Source organism: Cetorhinus maximus, chromosome 20, assembly GCF_964194155.1.
Source record: "Cetorhinus maximus chromosome 20, sCetMax3.hap1.1, whole genome shotgun sequence".
NCBI classification, from domain to species: Eukaryota; Metazoa; Chordata; class Chondrichthyes; order Lamniformes; family Cetorhinidae; genus Cetorhinus; species Cetorhinus maximus.
In genome coordinates, this window is record NC_135898.1 from 88834575 (window position 1) to 88849157 (window position 14583).

The window sequence follows — 14583 nt, forward strand, 5'->3', positions numbered from 1 at the left end:
GAGTCCAGCGGGTGTCAGCAGCCCCCCATACGTCACCGCGTAACCCGGCAACGGGCTGTCAATCACCTGTCGCAGGGTTCGATACCGGAACCAAGGAGACCTCTGAAGGGCAGAGTTTAGGGGCTCGTTTAGAAAGCGAATCCCTGGCCCTGACCGTGTGTGGATTGCAAAGAGGGGAAGCACCATTGCTGAAAAGCTGCAATGGGGGGGAAAACTAATGTGGCCAAAGGCTCCCAAAAACTGGGTGACTCTGCCAGTCCTGTCCCTGGCTAAATCCTGTCCCAAACTGTTCTGCATTTCCAGCACTTCTGATTTTTTTTTTTAAAAAGTACATAAATCGTTTTTTTTTTCAATTTTGTAATGCAAGACTCACTCTTTATAACTATCAGTGTATAACTACGGATCAGAAGGAGGCCGTTTGGCCCATCAAGTTCATGCCAGCTCTTGAGAGCAATCCACTCAGTCCCACTCCCCACCCCCCCAACTCTATCCCACTCCCCCCACTCTATCCCACTCCCCCCATTCTATCCCACTCCCCCCATTCTATCCCACTCCCCCATTCTATCCCACTCCCCCACTCTAACCCACTCCCCCCACTCCCCCCATTCTATCCCACTCCCCCATTCTATCCCACTCCCCCATTCTATCCCACTCCCCCACTCTATCCCACTCCCCCCACTCTATCCCACTCCCCCCACTCTATCCCACTCCCCCCACTCTATCCCACTCCCCCCACTCTATCTCACTCCCCCCATTCTATCCCACTCCCCCCACTCTATCCCACTCCCCCCACTCTATCCCACTCCCCCCACTCTATCCCACTCCCCCCATTCTATCCCACTCCCCCCACTCTATCCCACTTCCTCCCACTCCCCCCCACTCTATTCCCCCCTGGCCATGAAAGTGTCCATCCAATTTCCTTTTGAAATCATCAATCATCTCCGCTTTCACCATCCTCGTCGGCACCTGTGTAAAAAAAAGTTCTTCGTATCCCCCCCACCTCTGTATCTCTTACCCCAAAACTTTAAATCTGTGTCCCTTAGTGCTTACTGTCAGCTAATGGGGACAGCCTTTCTTTATCTAACTTATCCAAACCTGTCAGAATCTTGTAAACCTCTATATCAGATCCCCCCCCACCCAATCTCCTTTGCCCCAAGGAGAAAAAAATCCCCATTTTTCCAACCTAATTTCATAGCTTCAATTCTCTCATCCCAGGAACAATTCTGGTAAATCCCCTCTCCTGCCTCTTAAGGCTAAACCTCACATCCTTCCTAAAAGTGTGGTGACCATTTATTTCTCTGTGCATAATGTTAAAACTCTTGTAATATGCACACACTTCCCGTACCATCATTTAGCAGAATGAATTGAAACATGGTTACGAAACAAAGTTTAGGAATTAAGCTAAGATTGCCCAGTGGCTGAAAGTGAGGTGTGCTGTCTGGAGGAAACTATGCAGGGACCTCTGTTGTTTGAGGTGTGCTGTCTGGAGGAAACTATGCAGGGACCTCTGTTGTTTACCTTATATTTAATTGATTTGGACTTAAGATTTGGAGGTATGGGGGAGCATGGGGCATAGTGAATAATGTGGAAGGGTGCACCAAAACACAGGAAGTCATAAACATATCTAAACAGAAACAAGCGAAAGCTGCAGTGTAACAATTCAGGTAAAAATAGGCAGAACGAGTTAGAAAGGGACAGAGAGGATAACCGAGCTGATTGGGCATTAGTGACTAAGGTGATGTCAGGAGAAAATAGAAAAAAGTTAAAACTAAAGATACAGTATCTGAATGCAAGAAGCACTCACCACAAAACAAATGAACTAATAGCACAGGTAGAAATAAAAGGTTTTGATCTATGAACCTCTACGGAAGCAAGGTTTGCAGAATGACTGAGATTGGGAATTAAAGATTCCAGGATGCTTGCCTTTTACAAAAGAAAGGTAAAATAGAAAAGGACAGATATTATCCCTGTTAATAAAGCATGAGATGAAGACAGAAGGGAGAAGGCTGAATAGCTTGGAAAATCAAGATGTAGAAGCAGTTTGGGTAGAGATAAGAAGCAAAAAAAGGCAGAAAAGGCTGATGGGACTTGTTTCTAGCCCCCAAGATTAGGTGTAGTGTCAGGCAGAGTATAAGTCAGGAAATTAGAGGTGCATGTGAGAAGGCTAATACAGGGATCATGCGGGATCATTTCGGTGTTGTGGAGGTGCAGGAGCCTGACTAGGGGGATTCAAACATGGAATTCTGGGAAAGATGGGCATGGCTTTAGGAGGTGATAACACCTTCAAGGGCTTTGGAGAGGTAAGAGAGATTGGAGATGGGATGGTAGTTTGCAAGGACAGGAGGTCGGAAGGTTGGTTTTTTTGAGGAGAGGAGTGATGGCAGCAGATTCAAAGAAGAGGGGCAACACCTGAAAAGAGAGAACCATTAACAATTTTGGCTAACATGGAGACCAGGAGGGGAAGTTGGGTATGGTCAGCAGTTTAGTGAGAATAAGGTCGAGGGAGCAAGAGGTGGTGGGTTTCATGGACAGGATGAGCTCAGACAGGATTTGAGGAGAAATAGGAGAGAAATTTGAGAAAGATGTAACCTCAGGGCTAGGGCAGGGGGGGGTGGGGGGGCACTTTAGAGGAAGATTAGAGTTGGACTTTAGAGGTAGGCTACTGGAAGGGAAGGACGTGGCAGAGGCAGCTGATTGGATGGTCTCGATCTTAGTGACAAAGAAGTCTATGAGCTCCTTGCACTTAATTGTTGGAGGCAACAGTGAAGGAGACAGGGAGGGATTTAATATGTCGAGCAAAATTATCATGGGTTATCTTTGCATTCCAGGATGATCCAGGAATGATGAGAAGTTTGGGCAGACAAGAGCAGGCTCTGACAGTGCTCTACGTGATCCAGCCAGATCTAGAGGTGGATGGCCAAACCAGTTGTTCGCCATATCCTTTCAAGTCTGCATCCCTTGGATTTAAGGAAGCAGAGATTGGTAAAATTATTGGATGCCAGGAGAATCAAGGGGTATTGGTATAGGGCAGGAAAACGGAGTTAATGTAGATGATCAGTCTTACTAAATCCGGCAATCAGGTGGACACAGCACAAAGGCACATAGGGGAAGTTTAGGTGCATAACACAAGCAAAAATTCATCGCTCATTTTCCTCAGCATTACACCTACTCTCTCAGTTACCATTTGGGAGCAGGGCAAAGATGTTTAGATGTGTGGAAATGGAATAACAACACAGCCACTTGCTCTGAAGTGATTCACCAGTGCAAGAATTTTAGCTGACCCATGAACAAATGTGCAATATGTGCCCCTCTAAAATATTTAGTATAAAAGTTAATGCACTGTCGATTCATTAGAATTTTTATCTGAACTTTTTGAGTTTCAAGAACAGAACAGGTGATGAGGTGAGGGTCACTGCACTTTTATCACTCCCAGGAGCAGCTGCTGTAAACCAATAACTGGCCAAGGTTAGACAATATTGAACATTTTCAAGGAAAGGAGATAAAGTATAGACAACAACAGTTCAAGGAGTACAAAGTCAAGCTCATGCCAATGTGGTTTCAGACAGCTGCTGCTCTCTCACTTTGCAAATTAAAACAGAGTACATTTGGTCTTATTTTATCCCTAAACATTAGCAATACACTTTGTGGAAACTCACCATTATCTCCTCTTCCTCTATAAATTGAGACACTGTGTGCTGGCTATTTGATTATTGGGACACCAAAACCAAATCTTGGCTGTTGTTTTCGATACACATTTTCATTTCTAGTCCAATTGCAGTTGCAATACCACCTCCCAAACTGCAATGATGATTTTTTTTTAAATTCCAAAATGAGAGTGAACCTTTGGAACACAAGAAAGGCTATTTTCTAGATGTACATACGAACAAGGAGCTGTAGGTCCCTCGAGTCTGCTCCGCCTTTTAATAAGATCATGGCGGATCTGATAGTAACCTCAAATCTGTATCCCACCTACCACTGATAACCTATGCTTACCAAGAACCTATCCACCTCTGCCTTAAAAATGTTCAAAGATATTCAAAAATTCCAACGCCTTTTCAGGAAGAGTGTTCCAAAGGCTCACGGACTTCAGAGAAAAAATTTCACCTCATCTGTTTTAAATGGGTGACCCCTAGTTCTAGATTCTCCTATAAGAGGAAACATCCTCTCCATATCCACCCTGTCAAGCCCCCTCAGGATCTTATGTGTTTCAATCTTACTCTCCTAAACTCCAGCAGGTACAAGCCTAGCATGTCCAACCTTTCCTCATAAAACAAACCACCCATTCCAGGTATTAGTCTGGTAAACCTTCTCTGAACTGCTTCCAACACATTTACAACCATTTACAAAGTGGCATCACAGGTAGACAGGGTTGTAAAGAAAGCTTTTGGCATACTGGCCTTCATAAATCAAAGTATTGAGTATAGGAGTTGGGATGTTATGGTGAGGTTGTATAAGACATTGGTGAGGCCAACTTTGGAGTATTGTGTGCAGTTCTGGTCGCCTAACCACAGGAAGGATATCAGTAAGATTGAAAGAGTGCAGAGAAGATTTACTAGGATGTTGCCGGGTCTTAAGGAGTTGAGTTACAGGGAAAGATTAAACAGGTTAGGACTTTATTCCTTGGAGCGTAGATGGATGAGGGGAGATTTGATAGAAGTTTACAAAATTATGAGGGGTATAGACAGAGTAAATGCGAGTAGGCTCTTTCCACTTAGATTAGGAGAGATAAACACGAGAGGACATGGCTTTAGGGTGAAAGGGGAAAGGTTTAGGGGAAACATTAGGTGGAACTTCTTCACTCAGAGTGGTGAGAGTGTGGAACGAGCTGCCATCTGATGTGGTAAATGCGGGCTCACTCTCAAGTTTTAAGAATAAATTGGATAGATACATGGATGGGAGAGGTCTGGAGGGTTATGGACTGGGTGCAGGTCAATGGGATTAGTGGAATAATATTTCGGCACAGACTAGAAGGGCCGAATGGCCTGTTTTCTGTGCTGTAGTGTTCTATGGTTCTAACCTTCCTTAAATAAGGTGACCAATACTGTACACAGTACTCAGATGTGGTGTCACTAGTACTGTGTATAACTTAAGCATAACCTCCCAACTTTTGTATTCAATTCCCCTCGCAATAAATGATAACATTCTATTAACTTTCCTAATTACTTGCTGTACTTGGATACTAACCTTTTGCAACTCATATCTAAGAAATTGATTTGCACTTGAGAGTGCAATGCTGCGAGTGAAATGGATAGTGCTGCTCATTCAAGATAGAGCTGGAAAGATATTTGCTAGAGAAAGCAATTGAGAGGTATGAAAGTATCAAGGAAATATAATAATTTTCATACTATTGTGATTTATTTTAAAAGTGGGTTAATCATGGGGTTTACACTAAATAGTTCCTGTGTGTGTGTGTGTGTGCGTGTATGGGATTCAGTTGTGGTCTGGAGGCTTTGATCAATCAAAAAGCTAGGTTTGAAATGCTAAATACATAGTTTTAGAATGTGAGGTGAGGGGAAAATTTGCATTTATAGATAAATTAGGTTAGTTTGAATTTCAAAGAGATGGTAAGATGTTACACTTAGCCAGAAGAAGCTAAGTCAAACAGTGCGTTCATTTTTCCAAAAGGTTACCAATAAAATTAGTACTATGAAAAGATTTATATTATGAGAAAGGTAAAGTTCCAAAGACATATCAGAACAATGGAATTTGCATTAAAAAGGGAGAAACATGCATAAAGGAGATGAAGCTGTGTGTCAGGGAGAAGGCATTCTAAGATCTAACAAACGTGAAAAGCCTCCAGCCTCTGTGCATCAGTTGCTGTCTATAGGAACCGAAGCTAAGAAAACTCACTTTGAGTTCTACTGTCCAGGGTATCGTGTAACTTTGCCTGGATCTGTTTAAATCTATTTGGTTTTTTACTGTTGCCTTAACAGAGGTGTAACTGGGAGCCAGACTAATTAGGGGCTTTAGGAGTTATTATAATAGTAATTTGTAGACCTATGTATGTGCTTGAAATCTTTTCTTTTGTTAATAAATGTTTAATTTAGTTTTCTAAAAACCACTTAAGTCATGGTAGTCTTATTACTTCTGAATTCAGGGCGTGCATTTCAAAATAAAATACAAATTGCAAAATAGCTGTGACTGCATGATCAAGTTTCCCTCATGAGATTTGATCTGTCTGGCACACATCATCTGCCACATCACAACAAAGACAGAATGACGTCTGGCATTTTTCCAACGCTAGAATATGTGAAAAAGACAAATGACATCTTCTAGACATGAACAGTCCTGTGTGGCAGATGAGTCCATATATTCAGATGTAGTGAGGCTCCAAGAGCTGCTAACAAGTTTACTAATTGCTTCAATGCCTGGAGTTTTGGCTAGTGGCTGTATTAAGCATTCTTAGGATAAAATTTATTGGAAATTTTGTTGCATAAAGCATATCAAAGCTTTTAATCTTAAAGTTTCTCCACTGGCCCAGTATTTTGTATTGGGATCCCATATTTGCTATTCAAGTCTGCATTGGGTTAGCTCATTTCATATGACATTATCCTCAGTCCCTCTCACACCCCTGACCTCCTCCTTTCAGCGAAGGAATAGGTACCAGAATTCCTACCCGATTTCAGTCCAGTGGCTACTGATGGAAAGTGTTCAAGATGGGATGGCTAGCAAGGGCATAATTGACCTCCGTGTAGACATCCTCCATAGGAAAAGATTGCTGAAAATGAACTGTCTGAGTTAACGCATATGAGTACTGAAAATGCCGGCACAGAAAAAGGCCATTTGGCCCAACGTGTCTATACCAGCCAAAAACAGTTATCTAGCCTAATTCCATTTTCCAGCTCTTGATCTAGAGCCTTGAAGGTTACAGCACAGCAAGCGCACATTCAAGTGTTTTCTTAAACGTGAGGAGGGCTTCTGCATCTCCAACCTTTTCAGGCAGTGAGTTCCAAACCTTCACCACCCAGAGAGTGGTGAAATGATTTCTCAACTGCTCCCAGTCCTTCTACCAATTACTTTAAATCTGTATTCCCCCTCATTATTGGCCTCTCTGCTAACAGAAATAGTTCCTCCTTATCCATTCTATCTGGGCCCCTCATCATTTCATACACCTCAATTAAATCTCCCCTCAGCTTCATCTGTTCCAAAAGAAAACAACCCAACCGTATCAAATCTATCCTCGTAGCTAAAATTCTCCATTCCCGGCAACATCTTTATAAACCTCCTCTGAATGTATTGAGTTAATGGATATGTTAATTAGACCATGATGATATTAATAATGTAACAGTGACATCAGGGATCAGATGACCAAGGAGCTCCAAGAAAGTAGGTGCAGAACAGTCTGCCACTGAAACCATTTGCTCACTATGATGCCTGGTAAAACTATAACGCCTATCTCAGGTAATTTGTAGGCTAAGTCAGACCTCTCCGAAACACACACTAGGGCAGTCACATCTTTCCTGTAATGCAGTGAGCAGAATTGTATGCAGTACTCTAGCTGTGAAGAACAACTACTCAATCTGTGGAACAATACAACGCCTTTGGCAAAAGAGTGGGGAGGGAAAAAGTGGCAGGAAGAGATTTTTTATCCTTTTAGTAGAAGCTAGTGACCTATACAGCTGTGAAGCTTATTAGATTATCAGTAACAACTGCTGAAATGCCATAAGACTTAATAGTTTGCTCTTAGGCAGTCCCTCTGGTTCAATGGGTTCTGAGATGATTGATAAGTCCAATGCACAACTTGCAAATGCTGCCACAAGTGGGGCAGGTGGTGTTTGAAGGGTTGGGTAGAGAAGTTGTTTGGAGGTTTGTGCACTCTCTCCGACATCTTGGCTTTGCTTCTAAATGTTCCTGCCGGAGTCCCCCAATGTATTCACTGCTTTCCCTAACGAACCTTCTCCATTTTGGTCAGTCACAAGCCAGGGGTCTCCCATGAGTCGGCAGGAATGTTTAACCTCTTCAGGAATGCTTTGGCGACATCCCTAAAGCATTTCCGATGTCTGCCTGGGAGTCTCCTGCCACACAGTCCCTACCCACTTACGCTGCCCATGTATATCACAGACCGTTGTTTTCCTCAGGCAAATAATGCGAGCAATTTCCATAGGAGTCAATCATAAAAAGCACCCCTAATTTATTATACATGCAGTTCAACTAGTATTTACCAATTTATAAAGCTCTGCTGATTTCAGGCAGAGGCAGAGCTTCAATCAGCTGTTCATTAAAGTGCGGTTATTTTATGATAAGATTCTGGATGCAACTGTCAACAGTTAGGAGAGGCAGTTGCTAAATGATGATTTACTGTTTGGTTTTCAAATGGACTTTTTTGGGATTTACTGTCTACCAGGTATAGCAGGCAAATTGAATTAACACCATTGTGCCAGCTACAAGCAGTGGGGAATTTAATGCTGGAGTTGAGAGGCAAAGGTCTTGATTAAATGATATCAGTTAAAAACAGTAGATGATAAAGAAATTCAGGAGCAGGAAGAGATGAAAAATTTAAAAGTATCCACTTTACACACTTGCTTTAACAATTCAATTTTAGTTATTAAACTTAGCTTTGTAACAAATAAAAAAAAAGAGATATGCATTTTAACACCAGAGTGCACGAATGCACCTCTTATACAGAAGGTTCCACTACAGTAGAACATTAAGCCCCACATGTTGTTAACTATATGCTTCTTACATGTACTCACTTCTGGACAAGTTTAAGACTAGTATGCAGGATGAGGCACAGTTTGCAAACATAAATGGGCTGCAAGAGCCCAAATTAACTTTGGAGAATGGAGGAACACAGACAAAGATAGAGTTATCACAAAGAGAAGCTGCTGATAAATCTCAAAGAGCTGGGAGCGCTCTTACATTGGGGGATGTAACAAAATGTTAGTGCCGCTTCCAGTGAAGCAACAAATATAACTTAGTAACAGTGAGCGTTATACAACATGAATTTGTGAGGCTTTGAAAGCCTGTTTTACAATGTTGACATCAGAGTTATTCAATTAAATATTAAATACATTTTAACTTTTCAGTTTAAAATAGACACCTGTAAATCACACCCCAAAGCCTTCTTAATATGTAACTCCCTGACTGTGATTTTAACCAAGTATGATGACAGTGTGGCACTGACGTTTAAACAAGGAACTAATGATAGGACTTGCAAAACATGCAATTAACGACAAGCCAATTCTATCATTCAAGACTACGTTTTAACATCGTCAGGTGAACCAATGTAACATTAGAGCATCAGCCTTGTAAGAAACATCAAATATTAGATACAGCAGTGTTAACTGTTTGGACTGTTGTCCTGGAGCATGTCAATTCTCTACCTATAACAATGCATTAAGGTGTTGAAGAAAACCTAGAAACTCATCAGTACTACATACATAATGACTACCAAAAGCTGCATTGTAGTATAACATTGCCAGAACTGTTTTAAGAATCCCCTAAACCTGCCCCCTCCCCGCCAAGGTATCGCAGCAATGTAAAGGACCATAGTCAATTTTGCTGCTATGGTAACAACCTGCATATGTACAAAGCCACCTTGTCAATTGACAATAAGCACACTATGTATTCCTCACAAACAGAAGCTGCCATTTGTTCACCATCAGCACCAGGGTCTAAGCAGCAGTTGGAAAGGTTCTGAATGTTGCACATGGAAACTGAATGGAATTAAAGGTTTGCTTAAGTTCATGCTTCTGGTTGGATGCTAAGACAACATTTTCCTTCCCCCGCAAATTCCACCAAAGAGCTACACCTCCTGGGATTCATCACCCTGCCATCCTCTGTCTCATTTTAAGAGATGCTTCAGCTGGTCCTGAAGATTTGTAGAAAGTTCAACACTGAAAAAAATATTTAATTAAAAGGAACAAAAAGAAAATGGTTAGCTTGTTCTGATAATCTGGTTTTATATGAACCATTTGTTAATGATGTTACAAATAACAAAGGCCTCACTCCCGCTCACTGAATTCCTACCACTCACCAACCCCCTCCCACCCTCTGCTTCTCTCCAGCTCCTGACCCTCCAGCTGGCTGCCTCTCTCCCACTTGCTGCTTCCCTCCCCAACCATCTCACTCACAGCTCCTCTCACTCCCTCGCTCACTTCCTTATCTTGCCACCCCGTTCCCCAGCCTCACACAGCATTGGGTGCACCATTGCCTGCTGGGATATGTTCCGACTCCCGACCCTGAATTGGATAAAGCGGTTCCGGAAAAGGTGAGTGCGTGAGGAATGTAGAGTATTTCAACTTACAGGGTTGAATGTTTTTTTTCTGATGAAATACGCCCTACAGAACCTAACTGCAGCTTTTACATTGGTTGTAATGGGAAAACCTAACTTACTTAACATTGTTTCTCGTGAAGTTGCACTTTTCAGGAATGCAAATACATTATTACTGTATAGAAAAATATCTCAATTTTACAGGGAAGACGAGAAAACACCAGCACTAAGTAGGAAGGAATATGGAAAGGTATGGGGAGGACATTGAAAAGGGACTGGAGGTTTTTGAACAGCTGAGGTGAGACCTGCATTAAAGCATGCTGCTCCTTCAAATTATAGTCTGGAAATAATCAGCAACAACATTTGGAAAGTGAACAAAAATGGGTTAATATTATAGATGGGCAGTGATTACCTTATCTTTTCTGATTTTGACTGACCTGTGTGTTTCCAATATTTTATGTCTTTCATTTAAATTTCCAGCATTTGTATCAGCCACGGCCTGAGGCTGCACCAGACTGTTTGAAGCCATGTCTTTGACCCTGAACTGAGCTTCCAACCTCTTATTTTCTCCATCGCCAGGACTGCCTAATTGTACCTCTGTAACACTGCCCATCTCTACCCCTGCCACAGCTCACCTGCTTCTGGATCCCTCATTCATATGACCCTAGCCTGATGATACACTCAGAGATGGAGAGATCAAAACATTCTTTAGGTCCAAAATAAGCACAGATATATACATATTTTAATCAAAATTAAGTTTAGGCATATGCAATTGACCACACAGCAAATACTCACTTTTTCTGTATAGCTTCCTGTCTGTCAAAAGAGGAAGAAGCTTAGAATTACTTAAAGAAACTCAATTTCACTACCGACATAAAACAGATCAAAGATATTTTACCAAAGCAGCGTTTTCTTTGGAGTATTCAGAATAACAACTGAATTTAAAGTGAACCATTTTTCTTTATAAGAGCGAGCGACTTTTACACTGGCCTTTTTTAACTTGTATTGCAGGGACCAATGTTCATGCTGTTAAATCCAGCATCTGCAGATTTGTAGACATGGTTTTACTGTAATGTACAGATCTGCTGTCTGCTTATAGAAAACTGATTTAACAACATAACGCTGATCCCAGACCCCAAAGTTCAAATTAAAAGATGAATGTAAAAAGCCCTACTGGTTACTTCCCCTTGTCCTCTTTTTTGTAGAACAATAACTGGGTTCTTTTTAACAGTTTAAAATAATAGGTGAAGAAATCTGACATGAACATGTTAACCACATATTTGCATCTAACAGCCATGTCAGGTTTGCAATGTGGCTTACTTAAACTGGCAAGGGTGATTTAGAAGATGGAGTTTGTAGAATGTTTTTGTGACAAATTCTTGGAGCAATATATTGTGGAACCAACTAGGGATAAAGCTATCTTAGATCTAGTATTGTGTGATGAAGCAGGGTTAATTAGTAAAGCTGCAGATAAAGATCCACTGGTGGATCCAATAGTGACCATTATGCCACAGAATTCCAAGTTAAGTTTGAAAGTGACAAGAATCTTAAACAGAGCCAATTACATAGGTGTGAGGGGGGTTATCTCACAGGATAGTTTTGATGCACCCTATTTCAGCATCAAGCTTGCGCAGTGAGCAAATGGCTTGGCCAATCTTATAGCACGTGGAGCTACAGGAATCCCAATCCACATATTAACCAGTGAAGGTAGGCTTGGGGTAGACAATAGTAGAGAACCCATTAGCGGATTTCTTAACCAGGACATCAAGGAGAGTACTGACCGTACTCAACTAGCCCGTGCTTGGCAAAAACTCAGAACATAATGTCAATGTTAGATGGTAATACTTGCACAGCCTGAATGAAGGTAAGCAGAGCTGGAACACTGCATATCTTTAAATTAATAATATATGTACTGTTTCCAGATTAAATGATTTCATCTTCCCTAATCTCTATTACCATTAGCATTTTTACATTCCATTTCTCTTGCAAAGATACATTTCCCTTTTATATTTTCTCCACTGTTCCTGAGCTAAGCACTCATTGCAACCACACAATAGACTGGCAGGCTCCCAGGGTCTGGGAACAAAACATTGCTCTGAACATTTTTGCCAGACAGAGCTCAGGACTGTGATTCCTGACACTGAACAATTAAAGAAATTCTTAATATTGGATAGGGGAAAGATGATAGAGAAGTAACACTTACTGGTACTGCAAATGCGTTGTTATAATTGACATTTTACGTAGGCTCTGTTGAAGACAAGGGGAAAATGATGAACACATTAATATTATGAAGTAATGAGGTGATCAACAAAGAACCTACAATGACAGCACTATTTCTCCCGGCCAATATTTATCCTTTAACCAACATCATTAAAAACAGATTACCTGATCATTAGCATGCTGTTGCCTGTGAGAACATGCTGGGTGCGAGCTGGCTGCTGTGCTTCCTAGATTGCAACACTTTAAAAAGTACTTTATTGGCTAGAAGTGCTTTGAGAAATCCTGAGGCTATGAAAGGGGCTATATTAGCGCAGTTCTTTATTTCTTGCACAATTTCCAAGCTACAATATAAAAAATTCCACTTTGCTCTGAGGTGCATTTTTACAAGCAAGATGGTTTATTTTATATTTTAGACCCACCAATCCTTGTATCTCTTCACACATGTGCACAAATATTGACACTTCCAGGGGCTCCATCTACACATGGACAGTCTTTGGGGATTGTGGACAACCTCTCTCAGGACTCTTTCAGTTGCTGATTTCACATAAGTGTGCTGCAAGCGCATAGTAAGCAAGCCCTCAAAAATCTGATCGGTTTATGGATCCCACTTTGAAACCTGATGGTCCATGCTATTTGGAGGCCTAGAGGGTGGTCAGGTGACTTGCCACGATCAACTATTGACTACCTGCTCTCCTACCATTCCTTATGCCATCTTCGCCATCCCAAAAGCTGACTATCAGGCAAGATGGTGGAGATCCAATATTGTCACCTGTCCTGTTTTCAAGTGGATGGTTTGAAGTTTCTAAACAGCAGGCGTAATGAATCCATTTGACTCAATGCCCTGTATTAATCGATGACCAAAATGACTAAAGTTTTCTGTGAATTCTCATGAACAACAATCTGAACATTTATATAACAAATCAGGAGATACCAAACCACCTTACAGTCAATGAAGTGTAGCCACCATTGTCATGTTGGCAGCCAATTTGCACACAGCCAACTCCCATAAACAGCAACTTGCTAATGATCAGATGATCTGTTTTACTGAAATAGCAAAACATAAAATGCTGGAAAAACTCAGCAGGTCTGGCAGCATCTGAGGAGAAAAACAGGGTTAACCTTCTGAGTTCACATGGCTTCATACGGACTCAAAACGTTGACTCTGTTTCTCTCTCTCCACAGATGCTGCCAGACCTGTTGAGTTTTCCCAGCATTTTATGTTTTTATTTCAGATTTCCAACATCCGCAGTATTTTGTTTTTATTTCATTGATCTGTTTTATTGATGTTGGCTGAGGGATAAATATTGTTCAGAATACTGGGGAGAACACCGCCCCTCTTCTTCGAAATAATGCCACGTTTTCACTTATGCCCACTTAAGAAGGCAGTTTAAAATCTCATTCAAAAGACAGCACCTCCGGCAGTGCTGCACTCCCTCAGTACTGTACTGGAGAGTCAGCCTAGGTTTTGCGTTCAGGTCTCTGGAGCGAAACTTGAAATTGACCACCTGCTGACTCAAGATCATGCTAGCAACTGAGACATGGCTAACATTTATATTTTTAAAACATATTTCTGCTGTGGTTTCAGACAACTACGTAGGCAGAACCTGCTGTGAGGACCAGCTGTGAGGTAGACAGCAATGACAGTCTTAATTATTACAGGAGCATTTCAGAGAGGAAAATGGTACATGCTTTGGTACATGCAGTATCAGAAATGAAGAACTCACATCCTCAGAGTGTAGTATAGAGTCCTCCTGCATCACCATGTTTCGAGCTGCCTGACCAAGGAGCTGAAGTGGAAACAAAATCAAAATTTACTTCTCAAAATATTGGACGGTGGGGAAATTTTTCAACAGCAAACATATATGCATTGCCAAATGGGAATACTTTCATTACAGCAGCTTTCCACTTGTGGTGACTTTAACTGTGTTGATTTGAAAGTAGAGACTCCAAGTGGAGCTCTGTGTCATGAGAGAGAGGGGCTAAATAAAATCGCTTTGAGAGACGTGCCTTTTCACACCTTCAGGACATCTTGAAAAGCAATCCTGCAGCTGTGGAACACATGGGGTGCAGTCACTGCCAGTATGAAGGCAAACATGGCAGCTAAATTGTCCACATCAAGGTTCCACAGACAGGAACAAGGTAAGTGACGA

At 41.6% G+C, this 14583-nt stretch overlaps 1 long non-coding RNA gene across 1 annotated transcript; it reads right to left on the reverse strand.

Annotated features, from left to right (window-relative positions):
* Positions 1-8523: 8523 nt before the first annotated feature.
* LOC144694559 (uncharacterized) lies at positions 8524-14243 on the reverse strand. Its single transcript, XR_013579774.1, has 4 exons — positions 14158-14243; positions 12417-12460; positions 11009-11029; positions 8524-9836 (listed from the first exon to the last, which is right to left on the reverse strand). It is a non-coding gene; the product is annotated as an uncharacterized LOC144694559 (long non-coding RNA).
* Positions 14244-14583: the final 340 nt, after the last annotated feature.